At 36.5% G+C, this 20,208-nt stretch overlaps 1 pseudogene; it reads left to right on the plus strand.

Moving 5' to 3' along the window:
- Positions 1 to 19,641, plus strand: part of LOC125231940 — an 81,448-nt pseudogene extending 61,807 nt beyond the window's left edge.
- The last annotated feature ends 567 nt before the right edge of the window (positions 19,642 to 20,208 follow it).

A 20,208-nucleotide genomic window follows, 5' to 3' on the forward strand; every position in this document is an offset into this window, starting at 1 on the left:
AAATTGAGCCGAAACATGTCGAACGCTATATCGACTTAATACGTGAGTAACCCGCTTAAAATATTTTTAAATACATAGGTTATTATTGTATGAAAATATCGATTACAACTCGTGTTAGAACTGTGTAGTATTCATAAGTATAACGTGAAATAAATTTAACATTTCTCTTTTATATATTACAAACAGAATATAATCACAATTACTATACTTCATTACCTACATGTCAAGTCTGTGCGATTATGATGCGATTAATCTATGATTTCGTTCAACAAAATGGCAGCGATAGCTTCGCGTTTGAGGAGCGCGTCCCTTCATTGAAATAATTACTTAAATAAAGATCGATTAACATAGCGTGTATACTAACCGATGAAATGTGACACGTCAGTTTTATTCGATTTTCTCGTATGGCTTAAACAGCATCTTGTTGCGCAGGAAGGCATTTTTACATTTTATTTGTGTGCAGGCAGAAACATAAGTCCAATGGACTTATGTTTGTAGCGCAAACGTTTTGCTCGCAGTGTCCTCTCTAGTATTACCTCAATGAGTTCATCATTATCTTTAGTGAAGTCAGTCATTTTCCATATCAAGACGCCACCCGCCGTCCGTTGCTATTGTACAAAACGAATACAGACCGTCGCATGCGGCGTGTGACCTTCGCCCGTCGAACCACCCGCCACCGGGGACGTTTCAAAGAAACCACCCTCAAACATTTCCGAACAAAACATTCGAACGTCGTCAGTCGCGGACCCGCGTAAAAAACCACAACACGTTCTATGAACATTGGTCAAGTGCGAGTCGGTTTTCGACTTTTCCATACAAAGAACTCATGAGCGCCTGAACGACTGTGATGGCAAAGTTAACTTTTCGCACTTTCAAGACTTTACGTATATATCTCGGAAACGATAAGAGATGGAGCAAAATGGACTTCAGATTTGGGCTGTCGTTGCCACAAATTCTATGTTTTCGTCAACAGAGATCTTTTTTTGGACCGATTTGAACAAAATTTTGCTCAGTCCACTTACAAACGGTCTTAAGCGCCTCCTTTTTAGTAGGAACTTAAGTCATTTTGGCAAATGAAAAAAAAAAATTGAACAATTTCTAAAAAGAAAAAGACAGAAATGAATTTCTTTCTACCTGTCCATCACGCTTACAAAATTTTAAGACGTTTAGTAACTGCTTGCAGCGTCAGTGAGTGAAAATCTTAATTTGAGTTTTTTTCTCGTAAGTCCGACTTACGCTTGACTGTAGATTTCTAATAGGTTTTCCTGTATAATGGTCATTTTTTGTCTATTTTCTTAAATTACTTCTAAAGTACCAAAATTAAAAATTAAAAAAATATATATTTAAAATACTCATAAAATGCTCTTTCATTTGATATATAACATAATATAGTTTTAATAACTTTGATTTTTAATTTTCAAGTTTACCCCCCAAAAGTGACCCCTATGATTAAATTTCATTTAATTAAATTACATGTCCGTCTTTGGGCCACAGGTTTACATATGTGTACCAAATTTCAAGTAAATCGGTCCAGTAGTTTCGGAGAAATCGGCTGTAACAGAGGGACAGACAGACACACGAGTGATCCTATAAGGGTTCCGTTTCTCCTCTTTGAGGTACGGAACCCTAAAAAGGACGGTATACGGTACATTTTAACATATAACAAGCTAAGAATATGGGCCAAATTGTCAAAACTGAGGTTCAAAAGTTTTAATTTTTTTTAAGCCTGTGATTACACATTTTACTTTGACAGTAACTCTCTATAATACTCGATCTTCTTTGGTTGTGGGTACTCACTCGTATTTATAATATACAAATACTTATACACGTAGAAAACATCCATGACTCAGGAACAAATATCTGTGCTCATCACATAAATAAATGGCCTTACCGGGTTTCGAACCCAGGGTAGCGGCTTAGCAGGCAGGGTCACTACGCGCTAGGCCGGTTGTTTAATAATATTCTTGTCATCATCCTACTTGCGTTATCCCGGCATTTGCCACGGCTCATGGGAGCCTGGGGTCCGCTTTGACAAGTAATCCCAAGATTTGGCGTAGGCACTAGTTTTACGAAAGCGACAGGACTGCCATCTGAACTTGCAAGCCGAAGGGTACACTGAGAGAAAATACAACCAGTTTTCATGTTCGTTCAACAAGTTTTTTGGTTAAAATAGCGCCTACGTGCTCTTTGGTTCAAACAACAAGCTACTTGTCATTTGAATCGGCAATATATTTGAATCAACAAGTCGATTTTATAAAAACAACCTGACACATATTGTTTTAAACATACGTTTGGCTGATTCAAACGGATAAACCGCAACAAGTCGAACTTGTTAAATTCACAATGCAAATTTCTCTCAGTGATAGACCTTATTGGAGTTAGTCCAGTTTCCTCACGATGTCTTCCTTCACCGAAAAGCGACTGGCAAATATCAAATGACATTTCGCACATAAATTCCGAAAAACTCATTAGTGCGAGCCGGGGTTCGAACCCGCCAACTCCGGAACGAAAGTCGCACGTACTTACCGCTAGGCTACCAGCGCTTTTTAGGGTTCCGTAGTCAACTAGGAACCCTTATAGTTTCGCCATGTCTGTCTGTCCGTCCGTTTCGCCATGTCTGTCGTCCGTCCGTCCGTCCGTCCGTCCGTCCGTCCGTCCCGTCCGTCCGTCCGTCCGTCCGTCCGTCCGTCCGTCCGTCCGTCCGTCCGTCCGTCCGTCCGTCTGCCCGTCCGTCCGTCCGTCCGCGGATAATCTCAATAACCGTTAGCACTAGAAAGCTGAAATTTGGTACCAATATGTATATCAATCACGCCAACAAAGTGCAAAAATAAAAAATGGAAAAAAAATGTTTTATTAGGGTACCCCCCCTACATGTAAAGTGGGAGCTGATATTTATTTTCATTCCAACCCCAACGTGTGATATATTGTTGGATAGGTATTAAAAAATGAATAAGGGTTTACCAAGACCGTCTTTTGATAATATTAATATTTTCGTAAATAATCGCTCCTAAAGGAAAAAAAGTGCGCCCCCCTCCCCTCTAACTTTTGAACCCTATGTTTGAAAAATATGAAAAAAATCACAAAAGTAGAACTTTATAAAGACTTTCTAGAAAAAATTTTTGAACTTGATAGGTTCAGTAGTTTTTGAGAAAAATACGAAAAACTACGGAACCCTACACTGAGCGTGACCCGACACGCTCTTGGCCGGTTTTTTTAATAATATTCTTGTACAGTCGACAAAGGAATAGTAATCCGGCAGTATGGGTTATCAAACGGGGGAATGCTCGAAAGCCCTTTTCCTCGAGAGGCGCTTTGTCTCGCGAGTGTACTTGTCACGAGAGGAGGCCTATCAATTTTTATACAGCTACTCATTCGCTTCGTTTTGAATGCAGCCATGCACAGTATAATAAAGAGTACTATCGTACAGTATATTATATCAAATGGTCGTTATAACGAATAAAAATCAAAAAAAGTTATATCGATCGAACACGCTCTTCTTATCTCATATATTACGCGTTCACCTACATGGTCGCTATTGTCCGAGGTGTGCCATCGTTGAATAAAAGGTAAGGTGGGGCAATTTAGACAACCAGGGCTGTTTTGAAAATATACAGCGCGTAAACCTAATAAGGGCGATAAATGAAACCAGGCATATAATTCAATATTGTTATCATTAATTAAGAGGTGTTTTTGAGTTATCTACTCTTAATTTTCACCCCATAATGAATTTTTGAAAAAAATCCCAGCAGCAATGTACTGTAAACGTGGTTGCGATGACAATCAATGACAACTGTCAACGAGCGTTAAACGCGAGTGTGTTTGCATTACGTTGCGGGCCGAATCAATTTGTATGTATAAAAAAAATATTTCAATTTTAAGTAAAAGTTATCTAATTCCATTTTTTATGTCCTATACTCACCACCGTTAAGAGGTTCTCCCGTATTAGGTTTACACCCTGTATTTATAGTTGGTTTCAGCGTGCAGTAATTATTTTAAATATCACTCATCAATCATCATCAATGATCGGTTTTTTGGATTCACCCTCGCGGGATATCAAGTAGAAAAGTTAATATTGATACGACGAAATTATCTCTAAGGAACTTTTTACTCTTACATGGCAACCAGTTGAGACAAAAACTTCTATTCTTTTCCTAATCTCTACACTCTATTAAGCAAAATATATTAGAACCTCCACAAAGTATTACCTTACATCTATCATGATATTCATGATGGAAAAAATACTTCAAAATCTAAAGAGTTCACATTTTTAAATTGTTGGAGAGATTTATTATAATAGTGGTTATGAAATCGCATGTTAGTAAGGCCTATTACGTTATGTAAATACTATTTTTAGTTTAAGTTTATAATGTTAATGTTGTTGCTTTATATTTTTGGTTGAGCAATAAAACCATTTGGCATTGTGGACATTGTACATATTTTTTTGCGTTTTCTAACAACATTAAGCCCGGATTCCCGGAGCATATCCATACTAACATAATGATTGAGGTCGTTCACCCCATGTCGAATCCAAAAAACCGATCACTGATCATCATCCTTGCGTTATCCCGGCATTTGCCACGGCTCACATGAAAGCTGTCATCTGACAACGGGTTACTAGGCCTTATTGGGAGGAGTCCAGTTTCCTCGATGTTTTTCTTCACCGAAAAGCGACTGGCAATTTTTTGCCAGTGCAACTTGATGCCAAGATACCTATCTATCATTTTTCTAAATATATAAAAGATGAAACTAACTGACTGATTGACTGGCTGACGTATCAGCGCACAGCCGAAACCCCTGTAGGCCTAGCACATGATTGCCGCGAGAGTATGTCGCCGTGAGATAGATGACATGTCTTCTTCTAACTGTTCCAACCTGTTTTAATGACATAAGGACGGGTAGTCTATCTCGCGGCGACATACTCTCGCGACAATCGTCTGCTAGGTCCTAGAAACTCCAAAGGCCCGTGGGTTCCTTATGAGGTGTAAAGGAGCACTAAGAAAGGATTTTTCAAAATTCGTCTCCTAAGAGGGTGGGATAGGGGTCCAAAGTTTGTATGGGGAAACAAGATTATATTAGTACGCGGGCGAAGCCACGGGAAAAAGCTAATTAAAATATAAAACTTCTTTTTTTTTTTGACAAAAATAACATATGAATATAAATAGTTTTTATTCTATTTACTATGAAAATCTGCATTACTACAGACAATATAGACAAAATGTCAAATCTTGATTTATTGATAACATAAAAGATTAAACATACCATTAAAACTAAAGTTAAATCTAAAAATAAGTAAAAACTACATAACAAACTATACCTATATACATACAGGGTGTAAACCTAATACGGGCGAACCTCTTAACGGTGGTGAGTATAGGACATAAAAAATGGAAGTAGATAACATTTACTTAAAATAGATTTTTTTTTATCCATACAAATTAATTCGGCCCGCAACGTAATGCAAACACACTCGCGTTAAACGCTCGTTGACAGTTGTCATTGATTGTCATCGCAACCACGTTTACAGTACATTGCTGCTGGGAAATTTTCAAAAATTAATTATGGGCTGAAAATTAAGAGTAACTCAAAAACACCTCTTAATTGATGATAACAATATTGAATTATATGCCTGGTTTCATTTATCGCCCTTATTAGGTTTACGAGCTGTATAAAAATAATTACCTACCTGCAGTAATAACCCAGTTAATATAAGGAAAATACCCCTTCCCAAGGTCGGCTTGCGGCATGGACCCCATGAAACTAGTTACTTACATTAGAAACCTACCTTTTTTAAATCTCGTTTGTCGGTTGAATTCAGCCTTCCACATCCATGTAGAAAATAAAGCAAAGCCCTTGAACTCAAAGTCCATTAAGTCGTAATCGCGCCATCTTCCGCGGAACTAGGAAATTCACTTCATTATATCAAGAACTAGGAAGTGCACTGCAGTTCATTTCAAAAAGGTTTACTTAAAGTGAATACTTTTAGTTATCTTTTATACAAGTTTAGTTATCTTTTATTTGTATCAGTTCGTTTTTTTTTCTTCATCATGTGTAATTTTTCTTTTTTTTTTAGATGTACTTTGATACTTAGAGACTCTATACATCTCTAACATCACATTTCTCATTAATCATAGTAGCTATGTATAATTTATTGAAATTAATTTCCATAGAGTACCTAGTCTGTTAATATTTTTTTGATGATTTTTTTACAGTTTAATTGTATCTTGTTTTTTAATTAATGCTAATTATAAGATATAATGTTTTGAAAAGAAGTGGCCCGCCGAGTTCCCTCCAATTGAGGGGGGACTGAAATCTTCTCGAGGCTGAGGCGTAGGGTTAGAGCCGGCGTAGCTTTATTTGACGTTCATTATGCGCATTGTAATATGCCTACTTGGAAAAAATAATATTTCATTTCATTTCATTATAAATAGGATAGAAATGTTTTAAATAGGGTTTCAATGTTTTAACTATAAAACAATATTTGACACTCGAACATATAATATTTAAAAAATTTTTTTTTCTTAGTCTATATCTGTCTATATGGAGCTATAGGTATTATGTCTTTGTCTTACCGCAGAATCTCGTAAAACTAAGATGAGTTCATCAAAGATTTATTCAAAATACTCGAGTTTCTACTATACTATAGTTACTCGTATACTTATATAGTAATACTTGCTCATCATAAGCGATTATTTCGGATGCGTAGTCAAAGGGAGCGGATTGCATTGCATCAACGGACGTCTGGTTCAAACAAAACTATAAAAACTTGTACTAAGTATATCAATTTTAGGGATAGGGATAGGGTTTCTTTTATATTTGATGTCTTGTATATTTTATGTTGGTGCTGGTGGGCATTTTCGCGAAAAAAGATTCAAAAAATGTTTTTCTAAAATATGTAAATTTAATGTTTTTCACTCAGAATTACGAGCCCTATTCATCTTACCAGGAGGAAAAAAGCGTCTCAAATTAATGTTTTCCACTTTGTTACCATTTTTAAAACATAATAGAAGTAATATAAAATTTTTGTCTCTTGCTTTTTGTCCTAGATCGAAGGGGTTCGGGATTCTGAGTAGGTAAAAAAAGAAATTTACCTACCTTAGAAATTTTTTTTTCAGTGATTGTTCTCGCGAGAATACCGGGGCGGTGGTACAATAAAGAGTTTACACTTTTCGTCCGTCACACCATCTATTGTCATTGTAGAACTATTAAAATAAAATAGCTATTTGACGCTAAATTTCGACCACGAATGTAATAGCGTATTGGTAAAAAAAAAAAACCCCCGACCGCGTCATAGTGAGACCGATTTTCATGAAACATGGCTAAGAACTCTCCCGACTAACCCAACTTTCAAACAAAAAAAAAACTAAATCTAAATCGGTTCATCCGTTCGTGAGCTACGATACCATAGACAGACACACAGACAGACAGACACGTCAAACGTATAACACCTCGTCTTTTTGAGTCGGGGGTTAAAAACTATGTACGGAATGGGCACTCCATCCTACGTAATTTTCTACGAGTATAACGTTAGGTCTCAGAAACTAAAGGGTTACAGAAATTTTATCCCCAAAGGGCTTAATTGGGTATGAATTAATTAAATAATCAAAAGGTTAACTGGTTTGATTGAAGTTGATATTAATTGAATTTATGACCTGCTTTAGGCAAAGGTCAGAAAAAAATGTTTTAAAATTGTTTCTTTTAAGAAAGTTTTTAGAAAGTCTAAGTTGGATTAGTTTTGGACTAGGCTAAAAGACGTTATGTAATTAGATCGATTTTGTAAAGCGTTAAAGAATAATGACATCTAGAACATAGATAATGTAACTCCATATAGACAGATAAATTCGTAAAATTGTACCTACCTCGGAACCATCAACTAGATGGCGCTAATATTAATATGTGCCAATTTTAACACTGATATGTGTACTAAAAATTTTACTTTGAGTGTTCTCCATACACTCGATCCTATTTCGTCTATAATAATAATTTGAACCATCAGTGTAATGCCAGTAATCAACTAGTAGGTCCATTCTTATAAACTCTTCTTAAAAGAGTCCCAGCTGCTCCAGATTGCGTGTTGGTCCGTATCCCGGATATTTACGACGAACACGTGTTATGGGCCCGTCCCGAGATTCCCGGGCGCCTACACGAAAAATCTGGAATAAAAAATACATTATACAGGGTGACCAATGCTGAATTCACAAAAAAACATTTGGCAGTTCCATACAAACGAGTGGCTTCACGTGAGTCGGAATGTATGGTATAGATTTTTTTTCCTATTTTTTTTATTTTGTTTCGATTTTCAAATTTTCATACGCCTAATTTTTTTCATCACACTTGTTTTTAAAACGCTCCGGAAAGCCACCGCGATTGAACTGGCTCTCGTTAGCAATATTCAACTTCCGTTCCACGTTGTCACAATTGATTCAAATAAAGTTTACTTACACTTTGCATTAATCTACTAATACCGGCTATTATATGAACTAAGTTCGAGCTATTGCGATCGATACAGTTTCTCACTCAAATCGTATTCCACCCATGTGTTCTGTTATCGCCCGAAGGCACATGTCTCCGTTCGCAGACGTGCTTTCGAATCTAACCTGAGGCCATAGATAAGTCCTCCGGTCTAGCCAAAATACAATCGTTGACGCTAGATGCCGATCAAAACGCAATTGCGCTCTGTCACGTTAATACGGAAGAGCAATAGATATTGACGGTCAGAGATTTGAATGGTTCACGGTTTGTTTAATTATAGAATTCGTTTTTACATACATACATACAATCACGCCTGTGTCCCATGAAGGGGTAGGCAGAGCACATGAAACTACTCAGGTTTCAGTGCCACTTTTGGCAAATAAGGGGTTGAAAGAAAACGAAACTGTGACATTGCAGTGACAGGTTGCCAGCCTCTCGCCTACGCCACAATTTAACCCATATCCCACAGTCGCCTTCTACGACACCCACGGGAAGAAAGGGGGTGGTGAAATTCTTAACCCGTCACCACACGGGCATCATTCATTCATTTTTAGAATTCATTTATTTAACGTCACAACATAGTACACACAAAAAGAAGGCTTGCAAACAAAACATACAATGAACGCTGAATAGGACCCTCGCTCAGCATGATGCCGCGGCAACCCGCAGCGCTGGTTTTCTGTCATCCGGTTTTGGTCATTACACTTATATAGACCGTGATTAGTTGATTACCGTTTTGATTTTTGTGGAGCTCCCGATATTTGAACGCAGGACATCAGGATTTTTTTTTACAATGCATACCTATGTGTATAAGATTCGAAATTTCAATCAATCAATCAATCAATCAATCAATTCTTTATTTTGTTAAACATAGGTTACAGAAAAGGTGATAAATACATTAATGGCAGCGCTATTCTATGTTTTACCCACTATGCGGGTGTACAAAATTTTGTTGTGCGATTATTAAGCTAAACGCATGCATATCTTAACTAAAAAGAAAAAAAATTAAATTATTTAAGTTACAATTACAATAAATTTCAATAATGTTACTTCAAAGGAAATAATGGCAGATTAATACAACACTTAAAATTCTATTACAATTTTCACAATACATGTCAATTTAATACATAAAAATAAAATTCTAACACAATGTCGAGTCATTATTATCATTAATAAATTCATTAATAGTATAATAGCATTTTTCAATGAGGAATGAAGTGAATTGTATTTTGAAATTATATATGTCAAGTGCTCTAATATGGATTGGAATACTATTATATATTGTCGAAGCCATGCCAAAGATACTATTTCTCATAAGCGCCGTATTGCAACATTGCAGAGTTTTTAGATTCTGACTGTATTGTTCACGTGGTGGAAATCTCCGGCCATCAGAAACGTTACTGAAAAGGTTTGTGTTGGTTTTCACAAATATGGCTACTTCAAGAATGTATAACGAAGGCAGGGTTAAGATTTTATGTGATTTGAAAAAGGGTACACAGCTGTCCCTAACTTTAAGTCCGCACATTGATCGTACACAACGCTTTCGCTTCGGGATGTTTCCAAATAATGTTTTTAGCGCGATAGGTATAACCCGTCAAAATACACACTATACTGTTTTTAATTAAGTAATTCACAATTTTTGTAAGTGTTAACGAACTCATCAATTCAATTCAATTCAATTCAATGATTTATTCATAAAATTTACATTTTATACGTCAATAGGTTAGGTACTTACATCCAAATTATTACACTTAAGTTGTTAGATATTACGTATATGTCATTCAATTATGTTTAAATTATTACAATTTATAAATCCTCAATAGAGTACAGTGCATCTCCATTCAGTTTTGTTTTCATTTGTCGTACAAGGTGATATGTCCACTATTTTGTCCAATTGTGTTGCCACTATGGGAAAGGTTTTATAAACAGCTGAATTTCTAAGATCGTTTCCTTCTTTTTACATACAGTCCTTATCCTAAATATATAAGATAGAGAACCGTTTCTTATCTAAGAATTATTCCTGACCCTTAATACGTTGAGATAAGATTTAGAAAAGGCCAGTTAAGTGCTTACACAATTGTTTATTGTACTATTATCGAGGATTTATAGGCGTTGTTGGAGGGCATTGGAATTTAATGGTGTCCGAATTCGTAGGGTGTCCTTACTTGTCTTTATGTTTAGTTTCATTACATCACAAGGGAACTACATAAGTATGAGTTAAGTATGAATATGAGACTTGGCACCAAAATTGTAGTAATTATGGGGTGAAAATTAAGAGTAATTCAAAAACAGCTCTTAATTAACGATAAAGATAAAAACCGGCCAAGAGCGTGTCGGGCCACGCTCAGTGTAGGGTTCCGTAGTTTTCCGTATTTTTCTCAAAAACTACTGAACCTATTAAGTTCAAAACAATTTTCCTAGAAAGTGTTTATAAAGTTCTACTTTTGTGATTTTTTTCATATTTTTTAAACATATGGTTCAAAAGTTAGAGGGGGGGGACGCACTTTTTTTTCCTTTAGGAGCGATTATTTCCGAAAATATCAATATTATCAAAAAACGATTTTAGGAAACCCTTATTCATTTTTCAATACCTATCCAACAATATATCACACGTTGGGGTTGGAATGAAAAAAAATATCAGCCCCCACTTTACATGTAGGGGGGGTACCCTAATAAAACATTTTTTTCCACTTTTTATTTCTGCACTTTGTTGGCGTGATTGATATACATATTGGTACCAAATTTCAGATTTCTAGTGCTAACGGTTACTGAGATTATCCGCGGACGGACGGACGGACGGACGGACGGACGGACGGACGGACGGACGGACAGACAGACATGGCGAAACTATAAGGGTTCCTAGTTGACTACGGAACCCTAAAAAGACATTTAAAATAAGAATACATACATACATACAACATACATACAATCACGCCTGTATCCCATAAAGGGGTAGGCAGAGCACATGAAACTACTAAAGCTTCAGTGCCACTCTTGGCAAGTAAGGGGTTGAAAGAAAATGAAACTGTGACATTGCAGTGACAGGTTGCCAGCCTCTCGCCTACGCCACAATTTAACCCATATCCCACAGTCGCCTTCTACGACACCCACGGGAAGAAAGGGGGAAAATAAGAATAAGTATGAATAACAAAACATTCAAAGAACAGCAGTCACAAAAAGAAGAACAGTCAAAAAAAGAAAATAAAAAGGATAACAGAATAAAGTTACGACTAACGAATTTTGTCTGGTATTTATCGCCCTTATAAGGTTTTCACACATATTACATGTATCCCAGTTTAGTTTCTATTCGACCCAAGTAACAGAGTAACTCAATGTAGAAGCTCAGCGCGCTTTGATAAGCTCAATTACCTCGGCGAGCAGGCTTAAAGCGGTTAGCGTTGTCGCTAGTTTACAATTTATTGCCGATTTGCAGGCTGTAGGTACTAGATAAATAAGACAAGTTTGGGAATCTCAGTATGCGCGAACGTAATTTATAGCAAAGACATGTATAACTCCGTATAGACAGATAAAGTCTAAGAAAAAAACGTACCTCAGTACCATACAGAAAAAGGTATACGGTGGCCTAGATGGCATTACACCTTTAGGGTACGCTCAGCTAGATGGCGCTAATATTAATATTTGATATTTTAACACACATCAAGCTAAGAATATGGGCCAAATTGTCAAAACTGAGGTTCAAAAGTTTTAAGCCTGTGTCAAGAGATGGCAGTCTATGCACTGTGATTACACTTACTTTGACAGTAACTCTCTATAATAATCGATCCTCTTTTTTTATAGTAATCCTTATAACTAATAATCTTTTTTGCAAAATTTTAATTTTTCGCACAAGCTTTTATCGCCGACTGTACCTTTCTTTCAACAATCATCTACTGCTCTCCGAGACGTTTCTAAAAACCCCTTAGGTACACGATGGGGATACGACGTTTCATGACAGAGTTCCTATTACCACTTTTCAACTCCATCATCAGATCAGCCCCATGATACCATAATATTACATTGCCATGTGATTTACATACCGTGTATGTGTGCAAAATTTCAACTCGATGGGAAACCGGGAAGTGGGTCAAATTTAGCTTTTACGTTTTGACACACACTAACATACTAACAAGGCAAGTTGAATAAAAGCTTAAAATAGTTTTTTGTTTTACAAGGGGGCAAAGTAGTTGTTTAACCGCACGTGCCAATATTGATACCCGTGCAAGCGAAAGATACCAATATTGAACCGCGAGCGTAGCGAGTGGTTCAAAAAGTGGAATCTTGAGCGTTGCGAGGGTTTCAAGGCACGAAGGTTAAACAAACTTTGCCACCGAGTGAAACACAATAATTTTCACCACACCAACACGAACAAAATACTTACTATAAAACATCAAATTGAATCAAATCCATCAATTTATTCAACATTTATGATTCAAAATCATCATTTATAGGTAAATTCTACCAGCCAGCTTAAGACATCAAGTTAAAAGTTGTATGAAATTACTTTGCACTCTTGTGGATAAAATGCAATTTTGCTATCTGTTTTCGAATAGCAAAGTAAGCCTTTAACAGTTGGTGTGGTGAAAACATACTTATGTATAACTCCGTATAGACAGATAATGTATATACGGATAATATCTATAGGACTAATGTATGTAAGAAAAAAACGTTCCTACCTCGGAACCATCAATCTCATAATTTTTTCTACAAAATCATCTTTTTGATTGTATTTTTTTTTATTACTTAAAGGTTGTCCCGAAGAGGTCACTCTTTAGCGGTAAGAACGCCTGTTGTCTGCCGTTATTTATAATCATTTGTTTTGTCTCCACTGTATCTTTTGCTGAGGTGTGCAAATAAAGAGTATTATTACTATTCTATTCTATCCACAGAGAACCTCCTATAGAGTGGCAGTCTTGTATATTTGGTTCGCGATACGAGTCACCACTGTTTGGGGTGCGAGGAGCGGGCGGGGAATGTGTTAAGCGCGCTGTGATTGGCCGTTTCAAGGACGGCGGGCAGTCGCGCCAGATGAAAAGGGACAGAAGTATGACTGTCCCTCTACTGACGCGTAAGTGGCCAATGTAAGTTGACCTATGCCGGCTCTGAATAAATTATAAATATGACTTATTTGTGGAATGTAATGCCGTCTGTTTTTAAATTTAAGCTTCTTGTTACCTTTCCACACCATTTCACACTACAGGTGGACATCTTTAAGGCATCAAAATACCCTTTTCCAATTTTTTTGTGCGAAAAACACGCGCTGCTTTCGGGTCTGTTACTTGGTCGATACTGATCGGGCACGGCGAGCGCCCGCGCTTATATCAGTGCAAATACTAGGAAGGCTGGCCACCGCGAGTCGTCTTGTAATAGATGTCTATAGGGGTTGGTCTGTGATTCTATCAAGAGAGATGTACTGTCGACTGAGGTTCTCTGTGTGTCGACTACACCTTTGGTTGACTCTCGGCTAGATGATTGCGGCGGAAGCCTTAGTTTTAGACAGCACCTCTGTCCTAGGAAACAGTGCTTAATGTATTATTAAATTTATTAAACTTAATACCTATACAAGTATGTTAAATACATGCCATAAACAAGATATACATAACCATGATATCCTATTTCGTAGTAATTACTAAAGCGTAAAATTAGTCAAACTCTCGTAACAATAAGTTGGCGACCCGACCGCCATATTTCTCGCTAACGAGAGTAACAAGTCAACATTGTCCCGTTGTTATTATAGTTGTTATTGTAGTGGGATCGCTATGGTAGCAATAATTAATTAAACTTAAGCTTTGTAAGATTTAAAATTGATATTTTTTTACAACGCGGTTTTATACGATGACTAGTTTTTGCCCGCGGCTTCGTTCGCGATAGAAAGAGACAAAAAGTAGCCTATGTCACTATCCACCCCTTCAACTATCTCCACTTAAAAAATCACGTCAATACGTTGCTCCGTTTTGCCGTGAAAGACGGACAAACAAACAGACACACACACTTTCCCATTTATAATATTAGTATGGAAGTATGGATTAGTATGGATAAACAGTTCATTCATTCATTTTAATTTATTTATTGAGTGTATTTGGCAAAATATAAACGTAAGTGTTGCTCTATTAAGTTCCGTTTAGGTCTTAAATTATGGAATTTATATTCTCGTACTAAATTTCGTTCCACAGATTACAAACACCAAGGTTTTTGTATGTCCTAACCTTGCAGTGAGCCTCCTCAATCATTCGATCACAACAATTGCACGTGCATTATCTTCATTGTCCTCCAGTTTTGCAAATTGTTCACAAAAATAAATTCACCATTTCATTTTACTCCTGCGAAAAGCCATAGGCTACTTGACCCTTTTTTAAAGTCTGTTTTATATTATATATTACTGTCCAATTAACCGAAAATAATACTACCATATTTTATTACGACTTGAAAACCACAAAAAAACATTTATAAAGTTTACTTTAACTTAATTAGGCAAAAACATCATTAGCCATGTTAATCTATAGATTGTCTGCGCATGACGTAAATCGAATTGAGCACAAAAATTTCTGACATTTAAGTTATGAGGCATAAAGTTCATCATGTCAGTGATTGACTCGACATGAAGTTAGGTTCTATGACGTCACTACACGTCTGACAGCGTTTTTGGTGACCAAAATTAAAATAAATATTACACACATTTTTAATCGAAAATACGTTTAATACCCAAAATCTATAAAAATTGATTTCTTATTTATTTATTTTTTATTTATTTATTTATTCAAACAAAATTTATACAGTATAACAGAATATACCAAATAACTGTACAATTATTCAGACTGAGATACTAGAGCAGGTAGGTACACAAGACAACACTTTATAAATACAGTTTTATAAAAATGTGTCTTATGATGATGATGACAAATACAGTCTTATGTCAAATACTACAGGAAACAATAATTTCTTGTGTCAAATTAAATAAGAGTCTAGTAGCCTATTGTGTGTACATTTAACTATTTACGACACGTGTTATCTTATCAAATTTATTTCAAGTTGACAATCCTGTCAACATCGACCACATGAAACATATAAGTCCGTAACACAACTCTACGCAATAACAAGGACTTTGTCACGCGCTCATTAATTACTCATGTATGACTTATAATGACTTCCTGACTTAGTTAGAAACACAACCTTACTGTCTTGGACCTTATCGTCTTAGAAACAAGGTTTAACCATATGTGGCACGTGAAATTTGATAACGAAACATGTGACTTTGACATTTGAAACATTAGATTAAAATTCACACGCACGAATACGTACATACCTATCTACAGTCTGTTCCCCATTTTAGGGAAGTGGGGGGTTGGAAAGAGACAAAAAGTAGCCTATGTCACTTTTCCATTCCTTCAACTATTTCTACTTAAAAAATCACGTCAATTTATTGCTCCGTTTTGTCCGACCGGATTCACATTATCCGATCCGATATCGGATGTAGGACCGATTTGTAATATATGGGACATTACAAATAAATAAATAAATTCTTACACAGATTGACTGAGGCCCACGGTAAGCTCAAGAAGGCTTGTGTTGTGGGTACTCAGACAACGATATATATAATATATAAATACTTATATACATAGAAAACATCCATGACTCAGGAACAAATATCTGTGCTCATCACACAAATAAATGCCCTTACTGGGATTTGAACCCGGGACCGCGGCGCAGCAGGCAGGGTCAGTACCGACTGCGCCAGACCGGTCGTCAAATTCATTACAGGAGCCATCTTGGACTTTCCCATATCCGATATGGGATGTTGGAAGGATTTCAATGGAAAAAGTCCAAGATGGCTCCTGTAATATCGGATCGGATAATGTGAAAACGGACTAAGAGTTTTCGAAATATGATAATGTCATCTTCTGGGCGAGCTCACTCCGTCGTAGGAAACGTCTGTGGCCAAGAGTAAGCCCATTTATAATAAAATAAAATAAAATAAAACAATATTTTTCTCCTCGACCAGATTTAATAAAACAATAAATTATGTTGTTGTGAAAAGCCTGGTATTATTTACAAAATCAGTTCCCGCTCGCTTCATCCAATGTTTTAATTAAATTTCCGAACAAAAAGCTGCCGTGAAAAACAGTAATAAAGTAAAATACCACGAATTCGAAAAGGTTTATTACACCTGGAATTTTGCGAGTCATGGCGTGAGCAGTCCATTGAATGGAGGGAATTAAAAAAAAGAAAATTTAAGCTAAAAGCTATTAGTTCAATGGGAATTAAAAAAAGAAAATGTTAGCTGAAAGCTAATACTTATTATTTCAATGATAAGGTGCATGTTATCCACCGATTCGAGTGCCAAATAATTAGATACGACAGGACGTATTTTTACGCATCTTATACAGTGTTTAGAGTTATTATTGTCATGAATTTAAGTCTGAGTCGGTCCAACTGTCGATCAATTTCTTATGCTACGAGTTGTACGTTCGTAGCCGTCGCGTAGCGCACGACTGCTACGAAACGCGTAGCTTCGTAGCTACATTGCTGTGGCCTTTTTAACCGACTTCTTCACCGAAAATAAACAAGAAGGAGGTGATATTAGGATTAATGTTTTTTTTTATTTTTCATGTATGTTGCCGGATTACCCCGAAACCCGTGGTCCGATTTCAGTATTTTTTTTTCACCACACCAGCTGATAAAAGCTTTCTTTGCCATTCGAAAACAGATAGTAAAATTGCATTTTATCCACAAGAGTGCAAAGTAATTTCATGCAAATTTTAAGCCGCTAGCCCCCACACGTCAATGCCATAAGCAAGGATTGAATTTACGTATGCGTAATATGCCACACGAAGGTTTTCACATGTAAGTGCCGGAGCAAGTCGGGACAATGCAAATGACGCTTTGTAAAGCCGACTGGTCAGTGCATCGATTTGCTTATCCCACTTCAACCCACAGTCAAAAATAAAACCGAGAAAACGCATGTCATGAACCTGTGGAAGTCTAATATCATTTATTGTAATGTCAAGAGGCGTCGACTAATGTCCCCTTAGCCAGAAATGCATAATAGATGTCTTAGTAAGATTAATTAAAAACCCATTAACTTTAAACCAACATTTGTTTTTTATCATGCAGAAACGTCTGCGAGCGATATTACATATTTTTAAATTAAAGGAAAAATGGAAAAATTCACACCTCCGGCAGGACTCGAACCTGCGACCTTTGGCCTTGCCGGGGCCATCGCGCTTACCAACTGCGCCACGAAGGCCTGCTGGATGTGTGTGAATTTATCCATGCCTTTCCTCAATTCTCAACCGCCTTAGGGTGGCGTTATAGCAAACATCTACCCGTAAGGCGGTTGAGAATTGAGGAAAGGCATGGAAAAATTCAATTTAAAAATATTTTAACCAACATGTCAATTTTATTAACGTATTACTAATATTTACTCTTAACTCCTCAAAAGTGTCACCAGTCACAATGGCGCATCCATCATCTGCAAACATTATGAAATCCCCATCTTGACTCATATTTACAGCCGGCCTAACCGAAATGACAATCGTTGACGCTAAAAGCCGATCAAAAAGCAGTCTGTCTCTGTCGCGCCAATACGGAAGAGATTACGGCAACGATATTATCGTAAGCATTTGTATATTAGCTCCGTAACCAGGGCAACTGATTATATAGAAAAGGAGAAACTTTCTCACAAACATTTATTTTCTGAAGTAAAAATCTTAAACATGGCAACAATATGGAAATTATTTAGTATCGTTCTACATATTTTAGTTATTTTTTATAATTCTACTACTATTCTGATTAGACTTATATTGACCGGGATATAGACCGTGATTACCCCGGAAACGGTTTTCCGTGATCATGATGCATGCAACTGCGTCGAAATGTCGGGAGCTCGACAAAAATAAAAAAGGTAATCACGGTCTATATCCCGGTCAATATAAGTCTAATGAAAATAACCGTGAATCATTCAAAACTCTTACTATTCTGATGTTTCAGTTTAGATTAAAGCACTTTTCACATCAAATTATGATTAAGACAGATACTTAGATTAACAAAAAAACAAGATGCAATTGTAATGTTTCATTTCAAAAAAAAAAAAAAAATTGTCATTATAAAAATTTCGCTTGAGTAATAATTTTTTAACTTTGATATTTTTACTCACCAATTTAGCTGAGTAACAAAAACCTATCTCAAAACCTTCTGACTATATAATTAAAACCAACTGTTGACCACCCCGGACCTTTTGTTAATAAATTACCAATTCACTACGTCGCTTTTTTAATTACAGAAAACGCCAACCTTTTTTTCGGTGTCTAATTCATCGGTGCGATTTTTTCGTCCCTAGACGAAACGGGATTTTGTTTTTAAATGTAGTTTTTATAAATGTGTTTTTATTTTTAAATAACGAAGCTTTACTGATTATTCCCGGGAATATTCTATGCGGGAAATACAATTTAAAAAAAAAAAGCGGCACGACAAAAATCTTTTTGGTTTTTTTTCGGTATTGGTGAATAAATTGACTAAGTATACAAAATAAATAAACCTTTAGGTTTTATGTTGTATATATTATGCAACGTGTACAATAATGTCTAAAATATTAGTCTATTCGTCACTTTTGGAGCAGTTATAGTAAAGCTAAAGCAGTTAAAGTATTTAGTGTATATCCATAAAAGTTTTTATTATTATTTAAAACCCAGTACGTTTTACTGATGTTGAAAACCTTCCCCATTTTTCCCCACTCTTGTCTTTCGGCAGCCTTTCAAAAAGGAACCCAATCGATATAAATAAATAGTGCGTGGAGTCCCTCCGCGCGAAAGAAGTGAAACTTCGTAATGTGGAAATGAAAATAGGAAGGGTTACTTCAAAGTTCCAGTTGGCAACACTGAGCGTTAAATGTTTAACGCTGTCAATTAGCGTTAAACGTTTAACGCTGTCAGTTGGTAGTCGCATTAGAAGAATCACTTCAAAAAGTCATTTTTTTTGTCCCCAGATTGGTTCCCCGGCTGGCGCAAGCACAGCAGCCAGCCCAATGACGATGGCACCTCCGGACAAGACTGCGTGGAGGCCCGCCCCTCCCTCCCCCCTAGACCACCCCCGCTGGCGCCCACCTTCAAGTGGAACGACAGGGGGTGCAGGGAGCACAACTACTTCGTGTGCGAGCGGCCACATAATACAGGTATTTAGATATTTATAGCCTTTGAAACATCAATATATAGGTAGACTATAAATATCACTCGCTATGCTCGTGATTCTATGATAGGATCTTTCGCTTCCTCGGGACTCAAATTCTTCACTCGATGCAAATATTAATATTGCTCTTATATTGCATAAACAACTATTTCTATATCCACTTGACAGTCCTACGATAGCATAGTATCCAAAAAAAAATTCCGGTAGACAGTCCTACGATACCTTACTATCCAAAAGAGGGGATGGAGACACAGTTGATTAAAGTGACATCTAGCGAAATATTGCGGCATTATTTACTTATTCTCTTGATACAATAACGTAGCCTAACTACATAGTTTGCTACAAAAAGTATAGATGGCAGTGTACGCTCGTTACTTAGTGAATGAAAAAATAAATTCGGCAGTGCCTTGTCAAACTCCGCGTGTTTGTGTTTGATTTTGAATTTGTTTAATTTTTTTTGGATATCTTCATGAGAACTGTATGTGTTGGTTGTGGTATCATTATAAAGGTAAAATAGTATATTTCTCTAATACGTAATAAAAAAAGGGGGTCATCGCTCAA

The sequence above is a fragment of the Leguminivora glycinivorella genome, chromosome 12, assembly GCF_023078275.1.
Source record: "Leguminivora glycinivorella isolate SPB_JAAS2020 chromosome 12, LegGlyc_1.1, whole genome shotgun sequence".
In the NCBI taxonomy this organism is placed as follows: domain Eukaryota; kingdom Metazoa; phylum Arthropoda; class Insecta; order Lepidoptera; family Tortricidae; genus Leguminivora; species Leguminivora glycinivorella.